This window comes from Anas acuta, chromosome 5, assembly GCF_963932015.1.
Source record: "Anas acuta chromosome 5, bAnaAcu1.1, whole genome shotgun sequence".
In the NCBI taxonomy this organism is placed as follows: Eukaryota; Metazoa; Chordata; class Aves; order Anseriformes; family Anatidae; genus Anas; species Anas acuta.
Genome location: NC_088983.1, coordinates 3693365 through 3706460, shown reverse-complemented (window position 1 = coordinate 3706460; position 13096 = coordinate 3693365). Strand labels below are relative to the sequence as shown.

The 13096-nt window shown below is 45.3% G+C and overlaps 1 long non-coding RNA gene across 2 annotated transcripts in view; it reads left to right on the top strand.

Moving 5' to 3' along the window:
- The first annotated feature begins 9366 nt into the window (after nucleotides 1–9366).
- Nucleotides 9367–13096, top strand: part of LOC137856696 (uncharacterized) — a 29641-nt gene continuing 25911 nt past the window's right edge. For both annotated transcript variants that reach the window (XR_011096701.1, XR_011096700.1), the window contains exon 1: nucleotides 9367–12736. This is a non-coding gene — a long non-coding RNA (uncharacterized lncRNA). The remainder of the gene's footprint in view (nucleotides 12737–13096) is intronic.

The window sequence follows — 13096 nt, the reverse complement described above, 5'->3', positions numbered from 1 at the left end:
TGTTTGTGTGCTGATCGCCTTCCCTGACTTACGATCCTACAAATCTGATAAGGCAAGATTACACAGGGCCACCAGCAGCCACTTTATTCGACAAGAGCAGTATGTTGAATGCATAACGCAGTGCATAACGCTAAGTACCATGGATAATCACGGCCAGGGCATATCGAATCGGGCTCTGAAAATTGATGGGCACTTTTGGCCTCCCTTCTGTGCCTCAGCTCCTTGCCTACACAACGACAAGCGTACCACTTTCCCGTTTTGCAGAGTGATTGATGAATATTGGGCAAGCGCTCGTGTCCACTGAAATGCTCTTTAGGAAATCCTAGAGAGAAATGATTAACCCTGCCTTCAGCAGGGTTTGGGTTGCAAAAGAAGGGCTAGACAGACGTAGCGTGTAGTGAGGGGGGGAGCGAAATACTGAATAGCTGCCCGTTCATTCCGCACTGTTCACCCTGTTTGAATGCAAAAATGGTCTGAAATGATGCTGTGATGAAGGAGCACATCATGAGACATAGGCACAAGGGAGTTGTAGCGAGATATCCACTTCCCTTCGTTTGCTGTGCTTGATTTTGAAACCTAAATGCAGACTTTTTTAAATGTCATTTTAAGTGTGGCTCCTAGGGACAGAAAGCTTTTGTTCAAATAAAGGTCTAGAATTTGATTAGCCACGAATTACCTCCTTTTTCCGTCTTTTAAATGAATGAATTCTTACAAGGCTGTGCCCAGAAGTGAAATACTTGCCAATGCAGGTACTAATGCGACTTCAGAGAAAGAATCAAACTGTATGAATTTAGGGAACAGCCTTCTGTTTATATAGCTTTAGTTACCGAATCAGAAACAGTAGCTTGTGTCAAGTGATTCAGAGTACAGAGCAAATACAAATATCTGGATTAATAGGTGCGGGGATCAGCTGAAGTCACATCTATAATTCAAGGCTATTTATGCAATACACTGCATAATTCTGGTAAATCTTAAACTGCAGAGCCTGACCACAGGTTTTTCAGGTTAAGGTTTTCTTTTTTTCCACGTGATTCGGGATGAAAAGAGGACCCGAAATACAGTGAGTTAGTTGTTAAATGCTAGAGGGAAGTTTCCCAAGTGGAACAGAAGGCAGAAGGATGGAGGCTTGCGATGCAGAACAGCATAGATGGAATATGAATCAGGACCAGTTCTTAGCTCAAAAGTAACAACCGGACTATAGTTGGTAATAATAAACAATGCTGTTGTTGACATGCATTTTACAAAGGTTAGGGTTGATTTTTGTCACCAGAAATATTTTTCCTTGGCCCTGCATTTGCTGCATTTCTCCGAATATTTTGCGTTGCCTATTGGCCTCTGGAACGCTAGAGCATCTCTAGCATCACTGAGTGTCTCTTTGCCAAGTTCCAGGAATAGAAGAGCAGCTACCAAGAAAGGTCTTTTTTCTGGTGTTCCAACTTGCACAGTGAAATGCAAAGCATTTGAAAAATAAGTCTGGGAACTTGGCTTGTGCTCCTTGGGGATTACCCATCCATTACCCACTGCCTCTCTCAGAGACCAGATGGCGGAGCTGAAATGGGGAGGTTTCACGAGAGGAACAAGTTCCCTGGCTGGTTTCATCCGTCTCCAGCGAGGAGCAGTAACATCTCGCTCAAACGGTGCGTGGTTTCGCATTGTCCCTGCCGTCCTCCTCCCAGGCATGTGGCTACCAGATCCTCATTCACACACAGATAAAGAGGAGACCGTTTCCCATCTCGTGGTCTTGTGGTGTTGTCGGCCGCCTCCGACCAAAGCAAGCCAGGACACGTTGGGATTCCTTAGCTGCTGCCATCTGGACCATGCTGTGATCATAAAGGACATCAGATGTGGCCATCTTTCAGGGCTAATTGCTTCCCAGAGAACAAGGAGCACAGACCTGGATCTGCTGGTGTCCCAGCCTTCGGCAGAAGTGGCAGCAGCATCTGGGGCAGGACAATTTTAATGCCCTCCATTTCAGTGTGCTGCTGCAGCTTAGAAGGGGAAAAAGCATGCCCCTTACAGTAGGTTCACTTTGTGCTTCAGATTTTGATCCTTTCTGCCTTTCTTTTGTACTCAGGAGTGCTTGGCAGGCTAGGAGGTAAAGGCAAGGTAGCTTCAGATTTGTCTTGACAAGTTTGCAGGTTTATCACCGTGGGCTAAACACTCTGCCAGCCGTGCTGAAGACATGACCTGAGGTGGCAGGGTAGCTCTAGCTGTTTTTTCTCTGCCTTTCGTAGACCCCTGTGGATGGATAAAGGTTATTCTTTGGCTCACAGGGTATGCAGAAGTGCCTTCAGCCCGGATGGCAAGACAGAACACAGTACAGAGGGAGAAAACGAATCAGTGAGCTGAAGACACTCCTTGCAAAGCACTGCTCTCTGTGTTCTCGGAGAGATTTTTCTGGGACGCTCAGTATGTACAAAATTGGCAAGAAAAAAACCTTTTCCTTATTTCTTCTTGCTATCCCATTCCAAAATCCTCTGCAATCCTGGGGAAGGACTCATGGTCCTTGCTCCCTTTCCCTTGAGTAACACTGTAGGCTTTTCCAGCCACCCTTATATAACAGGAAGGTGTTGTATAACACAAAGGAACTAACGAACACAACTGGCTGAGCTCCTAAAGACCAGGCTTCGTTGTCTCAGCCAGTTTCACCATCACTTTTGGTTCCGCCAGGTGGTCAGAATCAAGGTCCTGAAATTTTCTCCCTTGCTCTCATTTCTCTATTATGTTTAATCAGCCTCTCATTAGGCACGAATTGATATTCAGTTTTCATGGGAGCTCTTTTTTTTTGACCCGTGCAAACAATTAATGGTTATTCTTAGAGCTGGAGCGTAATGCCTTGCGTGCAGCTGCCTTTGATTATCATGTTTCTGAGGCCCCTCTATTATTTTGCCCTCTCAGTGAAGCCTTATTTGATGGTGTAGTCACAGATAGCACTGCACAGACTTCGCAAGGCTGAAGGAACAGAGTGGGTCTGGTCCCCAGGAGCTGGAGGTTTCAGTCCTCCTGTGTGGTTGCCCGTGACTGCTGCGGAGGAGGATCTGGAGCTCAGTGGCAGTGAAGCGGTGAGGGAGTTTCTGCTGATGAATCTTGGGTCCTGGTGGCCACCAGCGTGACTCCTGAGCGTAAATCGTTCAGATTTTCCTTTTTCCACCTTTATCGGGTTGTTGGTTGGGGTTGTGGGTCTAACACATTGAGACAAGCAGCTGGGGAAGGACGTGAGCAGGGAGGGTTTGATGCCTGTGAAATCAGGACCTCATGTGAAGCTAACTAACATTTGGGCTGTCTCCTGCAGAAGTCCGGAGCAGCCTTGCTGACTTGTAAGATTGCCATGAAAATAATTCCCTTGATTTTTTTCTCCTTTGCTTTATTCTTTTGTTTTTCCTTAAAGCTCCTCAGCTTTAGTAAACCTTCCCACCCAAAACGAAGTGACTAGGACTTCCACTGAGACTAAGGTCAAGGATTGTCCTCCTTATTTCTTCGAGTGAAGAAACAGAAAGGAAGAGAAAAATTGGCTTGCACTTTTGGGAGTGAATGAAGGAGCAGTTAACGTTGCCTGGAGCGACATCTGCCTTGGGTCAAGTGGTGCAGAGCTACAAATCATCTGCAGCCTCTACCAGCTCTTCTGCAGCTGCGTCCTCCTCTATTTAAAGCAACTTACTGCGAAGTTAAAATAAGGCCATTTCATTACTAAAGCAGGTTTTTAAAGTTTGCTTCAGATACACTACATATACTTTGTTTTAAGGACATTTCAGTCCTAGCTCTCCAAAGAGGCTTACCTTTGTGGGTTGCATTAAAATAAGCAAGTGCTCAAATCTTTGCAGAATTGATGCTCTCAGTAGGGCTGGCGGGATAATTTTCTGTTGCAACACTTCTCAAATGGTTCGATGGCTGCCAAAACCCAACAAAAACAGTTTAAGTAAAGATACTTTTTCATTTTAAAACAAAAAGTAGGAAAATGTTGAGGAAAAACATTTTTTTTTTCATTTTCCTCTAAATTTTTCATAGAAAAACAAATCGTTTCCTGAGCAGCTCTACCTTTAAATAGTTCCTTTAGCTATCTTGGTGTTTTGAGTCAGGAACATAGCAAGCTGAGGTTCTTTTTTTTTTATTTTTTTATTTTTTTCTTTTTTTTTTCTTTTTTTTTCTCTTTTTCTTTTTTTCTTTTTTTTCTTTTTTTCTTTTTTTTTTAAGCAGTCACGTTTTCACAGAGATTAGCTATGGCTATAGATACAGACAGGGATACTCTGATCCATGCATAGATTTGGCAGATACAACTTTAGCCACTAAAAAGCTTAAAACTACAAAGCACTTTTGTCAACTGTAGAAAACCAAGTGTATTTTTGAAGAACCAGATTTTTTATTTTAAGTGTACAAAGCCAGCATGCAGCTGTTGATTTTAATTTCAAGGGTGTAGTCTAGCTTTTAAAATGGTCACATTAGAGCCTGAAGCCTGCGAGCAGTTGCAGATCTGAGCAGCTCGGTGTATTTGCCTCTTTGGTAGCATCCACACAGCGCTGAAAGCTCTTTGGTTTTGCTCTGTCCCCTGCCTGCTTTCATCCCACGTGGCTGACAACGTAGGGGATGTTGTGGAGGGAGCAGCAAGACCACCTGCAGCGCGTCCCTCTCTGCTGTGCTTTTTGGAGATGCTTGCGTGTTTAGAGTCACCCTGCTCAGGGGTTTGAATCTTGTTATTCTGCCTGTACCATCTTTGACGTGTTTCATAACAGAGGCAATTTCTTACTCTGCAGCAGGCCCAGCAGCCCAGATCTTACCGGGGGCCTCAAGGTGCTACCAAACTGCAGATATTAAGCTCAGTCTGTAGGCCTGGGCACCAAAGTTTGTTACAACACTTATTTATTACCAGTCTCATATAACTCCTTCGTGGTAAACAATGCAGGTTTTATTATGTGTAAGTAACAGGAGACCTTTGCTTTTTTCCACTAACAAACATGCCATGGGTAATTATTCCTGTATTAAAACGACATGTGGACATATTTGCGACATGCAACAGTTCCACTTCTTTGAAGAGCAGCATTATGCTAAACAAGGTTAGCCACCAGTCATTCGGAGGGGCTCTTGCGTTTCGGTGTTCGAAGCGCTTTGCGGCTTCCCCCGTCTATTTGATAATCATTAACATGCTCCGTCGTTAACCTTCAAGCAGCTTGGCTTGAAACTTTATATGCAACTTTTCAAACATTGGTCTTGCATTGCAGACTGTGGTTTGCTGGGGCTGTTTTTATAATCACTGGTGGTGAAATCAGGAAGATGAAAAATGGGTGTGTATTGAAGAGCAGCGTATCCAGCATTCGAGGTCTTAAATTAGAGTGATGAGCATAAACATTGCAAACAGAGCTTTTTCAACTCGATTGCAATTATATTTGAAATTACCTACAATTACCAGTAACCATCTCAAAGCTAGAAATTAACTTTGTAGGCTCTCCTCCAGATGGATCAGCTGTTAAACACGCTGGCTCGTGCAGCTGAATGGAGGAGAGGAAGAAGGGTGAGGAGATGTCTGAATGGCAACTGTGCTGTCTTCTAGCTGAAGTGCCACTTGTGCTGTTTGCCCGTCATAAATGCGCATGCTTTCACTTTGAGTTAAACCCATACCACGTTTGGAGACGTAGTTTGGGAAATTGTGGCTTTGCTGACCTCAGCGGCCTCTACCCCTGGCAGCCTGGGCAGAAAGTGACCCTTTATTTTTTGCTGTGAACGCTGACAGAGGGACTGCTCCCTCTTTCCCCTGTAAGGCTGCCTGGGGAGGCTGGAAGGAGTCCAGCCCTGGCTGCTCCTCACCCCTCTGGATTTCTGTGGGGACACCCCTATCTTTCCAAACAGGACCCCCAGCACTCCGCACCCCCTGCCCTGTCTGCTGTGCCGTTTGCAGAATCCAGCATCCAGAGGTGAATTCATGTGAGCAGGAAAATGCCTCTGAGTTATTAGAGAAATTAACACTCTGCAGTGACTCTCATGGTAGCACGTTGGTCCAGTGGTGTGCCTTTTCCTTCCTACGTGGAGCTCGGAGGGCTCTGCCAGTGCAGAGCAGGCTGTCCTCGTCTCCTTCCCCTGCTCAACTCACGTCTAAAAGGTTACGCTGGTGGCAGATCCACTTACTGCCTGACCAGCTAGAAAGTAGTATTTTCTAATTCCTGCTCTGCCTGATGGTTTCCTGCTGTTACTGCTTCAACTGATCTTCATAATTCATTTGACTAACCCTAAACCAACTTCCTCCATGGCCACTGTGGGCAGAGAAATTCACGCTCTTCTCTCTCTCCTTCCAGAGTCAGTCAGTGCACAAGGACGTTGCCACGGCTCCACGGCTGTAGTGGACTCACTGATTTTCGGCTGGTGGAGCTGAGGGAGGTATTTTGCCCAAAGCATCTCAGAAATGCTTGTGATTTCAGTTTCCAACATGACTCTGAGCTGGGGAATGAGAACGTGCCAGGAGTGTCAGTGACAGCTTTAGAAATGGATTGTTTGCATAAACTTGAAAACAGTACAAGCATAAATGTATTTCCTTTGTTTAACTTTTCACTCTTGTTTACTCGTCTCTGCTTCTAAAAGGCTTTGCAAGTAAACTCTGCAAATCTTTAAGTTTTGCAGGCATTACTGGGGGCTGGGAGTTCTGGGATCTCTCCTCGGCCCTGCTGCGAGCTGAGTGGCGGAGTAGGCCCGTAGGCCTCTGATCCAAAAGCCACCAGAACCAGCAGGAAGATTTTGATTTAATTCACCTCGAATCAGTCCCCAGACCTCTGTTGAGGCCCCTGGGGTTTCGTTACACCCTGAGGACAGCACCCATCTCCTTGGTGCTGCAGATCCTGGTGAGTCTCAGCCCCTTCTCCCCGTGCCTCAGAGGCAAGTGGGACACGCAGGAAGGGGACCTGAAAATCAGACAGGCTCAGGGCACCCGAGGCACTAAAATTGCCATCTTTCTCCTTGCCTCATGGCATTTATAGGGGACTTAAGAAACCCAAAAAAGAAAAAGGACAGGACAGCAGGCGAGTCTCTTGCTCGGAGGCTCCCAGTTGGACTGGGAAGGTCTGACTCCGCCATCCCATAGCTGCACACATGACTGGGCCTGGGGAATTTATTTCCTGTGATTGCCCCTCACCTGTGGGAGGAAGGCTTGAAAGCCAGGTCAGGCAGAAGTGTTTGGGCCCCACGCGACACATTGAGCAGCCGGCATGTCCTGTGCGGCTTTTAAAACCAGGGCAGGCCAGGAGCAGCTGTAGTCGGGCTCTGGAGCATAAAGAACGGTGTTTTATAACTGGTCGCTCTTCTAGGGCCTGCACATTGCCCCTGTGGGGTCTCTAAAAGTCAACGGAGAAAATTGTCAGAAGGCTCAGGTTTACTCTGCAGCAGTCCACACTAGCACTAAGGTGTTTGTAGGGTTTCTGCAGTTCTGGTGTGCCGAACATGACTGGCTCAGAAAAAAAGACTTGCTCTTGCAATGAAGGCTCTGAAGCGGCACATGCAAAGTGCTGGGTTCCCTCGGATTTGCAGAGCAACACTGGACAAGTGACTTGAGCCCAAATCTGCAAATGTACAGTGCAGCTGGGCTCCTACTGAGATAAATGGGAACAAAACATCTAAACATCTTTGTGGATCTGAACCCTTACCTATTCTGAAAGTGGGGGCAGCAATCCTGTATTTCTTCAACTTTCTGCCAGTCCAGTTTCCTTAGACTAAAAAATTGTGAGAATAAAACTGTTTTCTTGGTATGTGTGCATGGACTGTGGCATGAGATTTGTCTCAGCCAAGTCCTTCCAGCACTGCCACACGCCAGATTTGTCACAGAGTCTTGTGCTAAATGTGGGAGTGCAATACAATAACAAATTCTTCATTTTGGTCCATGTTTTTAGCCTGATTTCCTAAGGGAAAACAAAGTTTTATGCAGTCATGCTCAGGATGACTGTTCAGGTTTGTGGGGTCCTTGGCTCTGCTTTTTGCCCTATCAATCTCTGTCCATAGGCCAATTTCACCAAAATCTGAGAGAGTCTCAAAACCAATCAATGGCCAAACATTGGATAGAGACCTAATTACTCCTCCTAGCACAGAGAAATCTGAACTCAACCCTTATAAGCCATCAGAAGATGGAGAAGAGCAAGAAAAGGTGAAAACGTGAGATCATGGTGTGATGTGAGTAGGTACCAGAGAATCCACCCTTCAATTAAAGCAGTAATTTTGTGTGGATTCTCTAGTGTTTAATATGATGCAGAGTGGGTGATGACTTTCTTTCAGCTGGAACTCCTCTCTGGGAGACCAGGATGCTTCTCTGGTGTCTTATACAGGGCAAGTTCACGCTGCAGGCAGGACTTGGTCAAGCACTCAGTCATCCACAGAGCATCATCCTAAAGAGACCCAGGCTTCCTGAGGCCCAGAGCTAATGTAGCTGCTTGTTCTTCTACGTGTGTGTGCACTTCAGTGAAGAGAGGCAGTCTGCAGCCTCTGAGAGTCGTTCTGGGGATCTCCAGACATATAAAATCAAGCAATTTCTTGTGCAAGTGACCCCAGCGAGGTCAGAGTAATGACAAGTCTGTGGGACTGCTCGCGCCAGTAGTTGCCCGCTATTGTGCAAAGTCTTGTCCTCAGGAAATGAATCCTCCTACCTGCCTCACGTGCTATTTGAGGAGCTGTGACTACTCAGTGTTGCTCAATCTGGCAGGAAATCATTATCTCCTGGCAACATCTCACTTCTCTGAAATTGTCTCTTACCTCAGAATAAGCCCCGCAGTCCTCTGACTGACAAGGGTTTCACTTGATACCATTACTTTTCCTTTCTCTTTTAAAGATTGCAGAGTTCCTGGCAGTGTCTTTTCCAAATACGATCCTTGGAGCAGAACATTAACCCAGTGCATTCACTCAGGAAGGTGTTCGTGTTTCCACTAAGGACAGCAAGGAGGATTTTACACATCTGTAACGCATGTGGTCACCCTCGATCTTTCCCTTGACTCCCTACCTAAATAGCCGGGGTGGATTGGATGCTAAGCAACATTCAGACTTGGTGAGCCTCTCATCTTGTCAGCTGTGTGTCAAGGCACGTGAAGTCATTTGGCGTAACAGTGCTGTTGTAGTTTTGTTTAATCCTGCCTCCTTTACCTTTCTGTAAGTCAGTACCACCATCTGCTCTGAAAGCTGCGCACCTTCTGAAAGAAGGCCCCCGCAGCACTGGATGAAACCTTTCCAGGGCTCTGTGCTGGATCATCCAGGGGCCATATGGAGCTGCCTAAGAGGCAAGGAAGGCTCATCTCACACTCCAAGCTTGCTGCCTTCCTTGCTAGATTCCAGCTCCAAGAGACAAAGCTGCATCTAAGCTTGGCCTGTGCATACAATGCACAAATTTACAAAAATACAAATTTTTACAATGGTAAAAAGCTCGGTTGCTATCACTGCTCGTGAAGGATAATTAATGTGAAAGTACCTTTCTTGAGCTGCCCGGTAGGTCCCCATTTCAGCTTTGTTCAGTAAAGCACTTAAGCATGTGCTTAAAATTAAGTGTGCTGCTGACTGGAGGCCTTGGACAATAAATATGCTACTGGAAATGTATCTGGGCCATACATTTATTAGTCTGCCTAAAAGCCCTGTTATTTCTTCTTCAGTTCTGATGTAAATCACGTCTTTCAAAAGCCACAGTTGTGGGTAAATGTCTGATTTTGATAGGCGTTGCGTATTGCAGCTATGGCTGATTTTAAATAAACTTATAGATTCCCAGTACATCTGCAAATGAGACACAGCTTGGCTCCTTTCAGTGGTTTAGTGTTTTTTTGAGAAATCTCTCTTTGAACTACCCGTCTGCAGGCTTTTTCTTTTTACTGTCTGTGTGGCCATCCTGCAATTACCTGTGGGTTTATGATCCTTCTCTAGAGAACAAGTTGGTCGGATAGTTTGACGATAAAGAAAGATGGGGGTGATAAAATGGGGCAGAGTATGATATCAGTTACAAGTGTCAAACGAGTGTCCCTCCAGATTTACACTGCTGCAGCTTGGCTATGGATCTTGCTCCAAGATGTGCCGTAAATGGTCCTTGCAATATTTTTGGAGTTAGTTCTGTTGAGTAAAAGTCATCAAGAATTGGGTGTCTTTGTGACTGCTGTGAAGACAGGCTGGGGCGTGCAACTCAATGGCAAAGGAAATGGAAGGGAAATCTGTGGGAGCAGGAGGAAGAAACTGGAACATGTTTTTAAAAGGTTTACGGCTAGGAATTTATTTCCTTCACCCTGGTTCAAGGCTGGGCAACAGTGAACAATGAAGGAGCCAAAGTTGCCTCTGAAACTGAAGTGAGCACACAAAGCAAGGCTGTAATTCTCCAAAGCAGCGATAGATTTTGGGAACCTGCTTGCAATACGCTGGAAGGACTGGGGGAGTTCAGGTGAGTGGTCAAGCCCTTTTGGAAAACTTGATTTCTATGAGCTGGATGGCAAACAGATCACCAAATCATCATTTCCAGGTGAGATGCTTGTTCATAAACACCACTTCTGGTTATTCTTGTGCAAGATCAAGTGTTCAGATCTGTGAAAAGCCTTGAAATTAAAGAAGCAGGGAGATAAACTCAAGAGCTGAATTGGGCACACACAGGTCAATGTGAATCAATGGCGTTGCCCAAATCTGAAGTTGGTGCAGAGCTTGGCCTTAGATCAGCTATTTTTAATAGTTAGTAGTGCGGAGGCACAATCAGTCTATATTTACATCAGCCAATATTTGTGTTTAGTGTGTAATTACCACCGGCCCTGTTTACGCATATAATTAACGGTTTGACATCGCATCCCGCTGGGTTGACATCTGTAGAATTCAAAAAGGGCTCAGGATCTCCAAAGAGTGTTTTTGTTTCAGGTTAGACGTGGTCTGATTGTCTAAATTAAAGACATGTCAAACCACATGAAAAGTTCAGGACAGAAGGTAACCACACAGGACGTGGCATGCGGGCCAGGTAATCACAGCGCTGGAAAGAATGGCCACACTTGTGAGCCCTGCTCCTCGACGGGCTTTGGAAAAAAAAAAAAAAAAAAGAAAAAAAGCTCCTTTTTTTGTTTTTAATAGGAAATAAAAATTAGTAAATGCAACTCCTGGCTGCAAGGAAGCACAAATAAAGCGAAACAGATGTTCATTAGCTAATCACTTGCAATTTTTCCCCTCTTGTCCTTGATGGAGGAAAAGAAAATTGAGCATGTGGGAACTTGCCCGTTGAGAAAACATTTGGATCTTCAGTCATTTATCTGTTTCACCTCTGACTCGGTTCAGGCCTCCGTTAAAAGGCAGGCGGGGTGCTATCAGAAAGAAAGGTCAGCGGGGATCACTTCAGATGCTTTTCAGCTGGGGTAACCCTTGAGGCTATCCTTGCTTTTGTGGGCATGGAGAGTCAGTTAAAAACAAAACAGAAAACCAAACAAAAATCCAGGGAGAGCCGTGGAGCTTTGAACTACATCACTTGCGTTTGTCTTATTCCTAAATTACAGTGTCATTTCTGTACCGTGCTCATTACAATCACATGCATACATCAGGAAACGTGTTTATTACAGAAATATCTCTGAATTCTGAATGGCAAGCTGCTTATTTCTCAGCGTCATCAATGGAAAGCAACATCACCTTTATTCCCTTTGGATTGATCCCATTTTCTTTTCCTCCCTGCTTAAAACGAGACAAAACCACGTGCAACTTTTTATTATTGATCAAATCCCCCAGTGGATTTGATCAATAATAAAATGCTAGCACGTAAAGGCAGCGATGTGCACAAGCATCAAACCATATGCCTCCTTCGTAACGGGGTTACTGCATTAGGTAAAATTACAGTAACTCAGCTAACACCTCTTTCATTAGAGGTATTTGCTTCGTGCTTTAACGAGGTTCATTTAACAGTGTTAATTTTAATGCACAGTGGCATAATGGTTCCTCAAAGCCTGGCACGACACAACAGGGCAGGTGTAGGATCTTGCCTACCAGACTGTAGAAACATAGAAAAATTAAGGTTGGAGAAGACCTTCAAGATCAGCTGGTCCATCCCCCTACCACCCACTGTAGTGAAACTGTCCTCATCGTGTCTTTGTGTCATATCAGGACTGTCTCACTGTGAGGTGCTTTACTTGGGAGTGCTGGTCTGGGATAGTCCAAATGGTTTTTGTATTTAAGGGCTAGACTGCATTTGTTTTTTATTTTCTTTTCATTCCAGTAGCACTGAGGTTCACGATCATTCTGCTCCTGCTGGAAATGAGCTCCACAGCCCCAGACCAGCTGGCGAGAGGGTGCCTACATCGTGGAGTTTCCATTGAGGCCGGTGGATCTGCCATTCCTGAGGAAACTGGACATCAGAAGAAGTCATGGGCAGAATGAGTGAGGTAACAACCTGAATAATTTGTGTGAGTCCAACTGACTGCATGACAACAGTAAGTAGCATAAGAAGGAAAGCTATCTGGCTGGGTATATGAGCGTAGTGCTTCAAGGATTCATCTTGGGGACGGATCTTATTTAATATTTTCATGAATGGCCTTGGCACAAAACAGAGCGTGTTGCTGAAGCCTGCTGATGACACAAACTTGGGAGGCGTGCCATACGGAAAGAACTGGATGACCTTGAAGACTGGAGTAATAGAAATGAGATGAAATCCAGTAGTGCAAAATGCAAAGTCATGAGTTTAGGGAGTAATAAGAATTTCCACTATAAACTGGAGACTTGTCAGCTGTAAATGACAAAGGAGAAGAAACACGTGTGGCTTGCTCCATCGCAGGATGGGGCCTTTGAAAAGGTATGTGCAACTTCAAATGTATCCTGGGAGGTATTTCTTCCTGTAGAAGGTAGGTACGGCATTTTCCAGGAACTGGCAAAGCCTCACGTGGCATCCTGTGGATGACTCTGGTCTCCTTGTTCCTGAAGTGTGAGTTTGGCTCATGCAGAAAAAGACGGTGAAGATGTTGGGGGAATGGAGAGCTCTTTGAGAGAATGGAGAGGTCTTTGAGAGAATCAGAGAATCGCAGGATGGTTTGGGTTGGAAGGGTCCTTAAAGATCATCTCATTCCAACCCCCTGCCTCGTCAGGGACACCTCCCCATAGACCAGGCTGCCCCCAGCCCCATCCCTAGAGGAAGGTTTGGGACCATGTGGAGTAG